We start from the raw sequence: 6,011 nt of genomic DNA, 5'->3' as shown, positions 1-6,011 counted from the left end.
GTTTTTGAATCACCTCTGCTTTATCTTGTTCTTTGAGACAGAGTTACCTACACCATTCAACAGTGGCTCCATTTTTTCCTTGGTGTTTGTCCTGCTTTGCATATGCCTGTTGAAGCCCTTCTTTGTGCCCCTCCATACCTCAATAATTTTAAATTTGGTTCAGGTTTGGCTTTCTTAATTCCTTCCCTGCATGTCTGTCACACACACAGACCCAGCTAGGACATCCCTGGTCCCACAGCTCTTGACTTTAGAGGCATCCAGCTCACATCCAGAGCTAGACCTTAGAGACCCATTCACTCCCCTTGCTCCCAAGTCATGTCACCTGCTCACTGGCTCCTCCAGCTTGATGTCCCCTAGTGCTCACACAATCCCTACACACCCACACTCACTCCAGCCAACAGCACCAGGGGCACGGACCCTCCAACCCATGCTCTGTACTCACGCCCCGTACCAACACAGACACACACAGAATGGAAAGCCATCACCCAGGGAAGAGCTGGGAAGGAGTTAAAAAAGCCAGGACAGACTGCCCTGGTCAGGCACAGAGTATGGCCAGCCAAGCAAACTGGCCTGCCAACTATTCACGTGCAGTCGCCCCTTTTATTCCCTTATCCCTCTATTTTACCACTCTTGTTCCTCACGAATTACCTAAGCCCCTCTCTTGTCCCACCTTTGCTTCCCCGCCAAAACATCCTATAATATGTCTTCTGTAATTATGAACTGCTTTTCTCCTGCATCCCACAACATATCCCAGGCGGGATATTATTTGGCTTCCCCATCCTGTCATTGTGTCTCTGAGCTCCTTTGTGGGTGTGCAGATAAGTTTTACCACATAACTTAACAGTCTGGGCAATACTTCTACATCCCTCCCAGATAGTCCATCCCTGCTTCTGCTCTCCCCTTACTCTTTCTTCCAACATTTAAACTCAATCAGGAATTCCTGATTTGGCCAAGCTGGCCTCCTGCCACAGCTTCAACTTCCTGCCCTTTGGGATTGGCTACTCTTGTGCTTTGAGGAGATTGTCCTTGAATCAACTTGCTCTCTTGGCCTCCTTTGATGTTCTTTGGCTCCTGGGGTCACACCCACAAGGTCTCTGGAGAAACCACAGTCATTCAGTCACAAATGGCTCCCTGAGTCCATAGGTTTTGACCTATGCTAGTAGATCAATTCATCCCAATAAAACACAGTGAAGCACCACTTCTTCACTGCACCAGGTCACTGAAAGACAACCCAGTCACTGCTGGTGCCCAGCACCAAAGCACTGAACTGATCTGCCCTTTACATATACAAACTGAGAAAGTGGGGCTGAGGCAGAGGGCTGTAGAAGATGTCAAAAGAAGCTCAGAGGGTGAAGGGGGGATCTCCCAGAGCAACCCAAGCAGGTCTGCTGGGCCCTGTCCCATGCCTGTCTAAATTTATTCCCATTTGCAGATCTGACAGGAGATAAATGGATGGACCAGACCATTCAGTGACTCACACAGGAATGAAACAGCTTTGTGCTGGGGGCCTTATGTCATCCCCCATGCTGCCCTTCAGCACTGCACAAGTATTTTATGTGAGAAGCAGGAGGGAAAAGGGATGGGGGAGGAAGACTGGCATGAGCCTCTGGAAATACAGGAGGGTTTTTTCTTGAATAAAGACTTCTCATTTTAGATGTTACTTTGTCATGTGCTGCTGTGCTGGCTCTTTCTGGCTCTATAATTCATAATTGGTTCATCAGCCTTGGGGTGCAGTCCAACATTAAGCTCTTTATGTGTGTGTTTCTCCACATTATTTACACAGAAAGCAGAAACACTATCATATTTGTTAGATTTTATCTGTATCATTACTTCTTTCTTATATGCTCAACTTCCTGTACGGATCCTAAGATAAGAAGCAATCTCACCACATACAGCCAGAGGTGCATGTAGGGTAGTAAAAAGGTCACCAACAAAAGCTATGAGGCACAGTGGTGACATTTGGTCCTCCCACACTCTCCTTGTATGAGAATGCATAGGAAAAGAATAGTACGTTCCAGTTGAGAGAGCAGGCTGCATTATTGAGAGGAGACAGGCATTGTGCTTGTCAGCACAGGCTGATCTAGCACTCTCCTCACTCAAACCCCTCAGCAACACGTGAAACAAAATGAATTCACTTCCACATGGAAAAACAGGCTGCTTACAAGTGATATAGATGAAAGAGATGGAAAGCCCCAGCAGCCTGTAGTGGGTAAACTACAAATAGTGACTCATCAGTGCCATTTTCCAGGATGATTTCCTGCACCCCAGATCTGGCAGCTCAAACCTTTTGCTCTGTCATAGAGCAAAAGAATCACAGAATCATTCAGATTGAAAAAATCCCCTGAGATCATTGAGTCCAACCATTAACCTAACAGGTCAGGTGGGTCTGCTCTTGCCTGTTGCACTCCACAGAGGACTTGTGCTTGAAACAGCCTGGATGACTTTGCAGTTTCAAACCTACATGCTGTAATGGGGGTTAACCCCAAAAGGTGCCATCAGCATGGAGCAATGTGCATGCATCCACAACTAGATGCAGTGATAACAGTGATGAGACATGGTGTATCTCCTACCCAAGCGGTAACGTGTACAACAGCAGGTAATGGCAACAGTACATCCCTCTACTTCTCCTGATCATGATATCCTTACTTGCAGTAAAAATAAGAATAAAGTGACCATATTCAGAACACCCAGAGAGTGCAAAGTCCCATTTATGAATAACATAAGTATCTGGGCTTGAGAAAGTAGTTTCACACCACTTTCTATCCAATAATTCTTAAATATAAGGATGCCTAAGATCTAGTGGTGTTTCTGTTTGCACTGAAAAGTCCTGGGTGTTTAAACATGAGTGTATTAGCAAGTTCAGAAGTGTCCATTAGTGACTCAGCGACAGGAAGCAATGAAGAAATTACTGATTTTCCCAACAAAATAGTTCAGGAGCACCCCTAACACAAAATGCAGTAGCAATGAGTCACTGTAAATGCCCACACATACATAAAAAGCATTCTTTGTTTTGATGACCGGTGCACAACTAATTTCTCTACAATTTTTCAGGATAACTAGAAGAAGAGTTCAGAACTGAAATCTCAGAGGTTTGAAGAGCTGTAAGTGTAACAACAAAGTGATCAAGACAATACCACCATGCTGAAGAAGACATGCAGCCTGTGTTCACAGCAACAGATATAGCTCTGCAGAAGACACAAATGGGATGTTTTTCATGTCCTTTAGATGGTCACCAGTGCAAGTTCACAGTTAAGGCACCGTTGTCTGTCAATCTCTTTGTCCACCTGTAGCTCTAGGTTAGGTGCAGTGGGAGCTGCCACCAAGAAAACACAGAAAAACTTACAGGTTGAATAACTCATATATCCAGCTCACCAAGATAATTTACATTTTTGCAGTGCCTGCAGAGGAGGTGAAAGAAAGGAGAGCTGAACTGGATGCCCATACAGTGAGTTAAAAAGGCTTTTTTCACAGGAGCTAGTGTCTGTGGTTAGAAATGGCACACTCTTCACAGCTGTCACTTTGTGCTAGCTGGTTTCCTTGTTCCTTATTTATCACTTTATTTTCAGTGTTCATCTCAAACCTTCTCTAAATGTTACGACAGCATTTGCCCTGTGAAATTGGGAAGCAATGAGAAGATGACTGTCACTGATGAGAAGTCACTGCCATTCCAAGAAAAGCCAGGAAAGATATAATTTCTTTAATTATTATAACAGCTTCTGTTCTTTTCAGATCAAATTTTCTCATTCATAAGTTCTGCTTAGAAGCAACACCCAGTAATTACAGGTGTCCACAAGACTGGGAGTGTTTAATAGCACTGTGAATATTGTGGTTATTTTGGAAAGATTAGTCCCACCGGCTGCACACCACCTTTTCTAGAAACCAGCAGTTTCTACCATGAAGGATTTTTTCTGTCCTCAGCCATGCTTTGGGTGCCAGAACTATCTACATTTGACAGTAAAAAAAGAAAAAGATAAATCAGAGTGATCAGACCTTGGGAATAGCTGGTGGATAATCTGTTATCCCTAGTTGCCTCAAAAATACCATCCAGAGAACTTGCAGGTAGCAAGTGGGAGCTTGCTGCTTTTCTCTTACAATACTCCTATGCTGCCTGATAAATTGTATGTAATACAGGCCCATTCTTTTCAAGTTCTCTGCTGCAACACATAGTGTAAAAGAAGAGGCTGGCAATTAGGTTCCTGAAATATTTCTGTCTTCTGATCTTTTATACCCACTTTCTAATCACCTCACACAAAGATTTAGTGTAAAGGCTGTCAAAAAAGTGCACACACCTTGATAAGATTAGTTTAGATTTGTTATCTTGGAAATTCACACAGCTTAGAGGACTCCAAAACTTGGTTATCAGTTTATGAGATACAGTGCTTTCAAAAACTGTGATTTTCCTTATAGAATGCAAAAATAAGCACTAGCAAAACAGTTCAAGAGGAATACAGATCCATGAGCCCTTTACTGCAATCGCAGGGGAAATCCTAAATTTGGACTTCCTACAGAAATAAATTCCTGTGGAATAAAGTCAGACAGCTTAAGGTTGTCTGTTTAGGAAAGAAGTGAAATCCAGCTCACTCCAGAGACCTAAGGGGATGCAAGACCCTTGCAAAACACACTGCTTTTCACCTCCCTTCGTCGTTCCTCATTTCACTTTATCTTCTGTTCTTCCCTCCCATCCCATTCAGGGAATACTCTTTCATCTCTTCTTTGCTGAGGCAGTGTTATTATCTTAATTATGCCTCTCGTGGAAATACTCTAGGGCCAGAAAGTTTGCAAGGAGTGATTTCATGCTCACATTCATATTGGGAAACTATACTGTCTTCTGAAGCACTGGGAGTATGTGTTTTTACTGTCATTTCTGCTGCTTGCTCAGTTCCGCTTGTCCTATTTATTCATCTTGATTAGGCTGCCAAGGATAGCTGAAAGGAGGCTTAACATTTACTTGTCTTTGACACTCCTTATGTAGTTTGAGGTGTTACCAAATCAGCAGTGAGGGCACCTCCCAGAGCCACTGAGTCCACACTCACCTTATTTATTTATTCATTCTTGGTGAATCAATGAGAAGGAAAAAAGTTTGCACAAATCAGGCTACTGAAAAATAGTGAGGTTTAAGAGTTTTAAATTTTAAATTAATTATTCCACCGTTCCACTCTAAAAGTGACTCTTGGACTTACTGAAGCTATATATGTTCAACACCCAGAGCAAGCAGAGACTGCAGCGTTACTGCATAAACTGCTTAGGTTAACTAGCTGATTTTTCCAACACGGTATTTGCTTAGATAATGAAACTAAAAAGCACAAGTCAAAAACACTTTAAAAAAAAAATGGAAAAATAAACCAAATTCAAGAACCTCTCTTGTATATAATAAAGTACCACAAAGTTCAGTTGTGAATACCTTATGGTCATATTTACAGGATGATAAAAACCAGGAACAAGTAAAGATCAATCAACCAAACCTGCCAAGGCAAAACCCATGTGCTTACTGACAGGAAGATGGGAGAAAACTTCCATTATGAACTAATTCTTTCTGACCTGTCCCCTACAGATCTTCCTGCAACAAGCAGTGTCATAAAGAGAGAACAGTTGTTATCTCTCTTATGAAGAGATGACACTGTTGTAACTAGCTGACCACTTCGGGTCTGACAGCTTGGTATGTCACTTCAAAACAGAGGTTTCAATTCTGCAAAGTTTGCATGATTTCTGGGAAAACAGGATCAGAAAAATTCATATCATGTCCTTAGCAGACCACTTGCCAATGCAAGCTTTGGTTAGAGCACAGCATTTCTCAGTTCTTTCAGAACTGCTTAGGCCTGACTGAGATGTGTTACGAAAGTCCTTTTCTAGATAGTCTGTTAAAGACAGATTCTTGGTAAGCAATAGTTAAAAATTTATTAATAATTTATAGTTAACATTCTGACACTGCATAGCTTCTTTTGTTTAGATTTTGAGATTTGAGTCTTATTTTGTGTTGGTTTTTTGACTAAGGAAGTAGAATCGCCCTATTT

This window comes from Manacus candei, unplaced genomic scaffold (genome assembly GCF_025592945.1).
Source record: "Manacus candei isolate 608988 ecotype Guabito, Panama unplaced genomic scaffold, ASM2559294v1 h1tg000048l, whole genome shotgun sequence".
Taxonomy (NCBI): Eukaryota; Metazoa; Chordata; class Aves; order Passeriformes; family Pipridae; genus Manacus; species Manacus candei.
The sequence above is the reverse complement of the archived record's forward strand: the minus strand, read 5'-3'. Positions refer to the sequence as shown.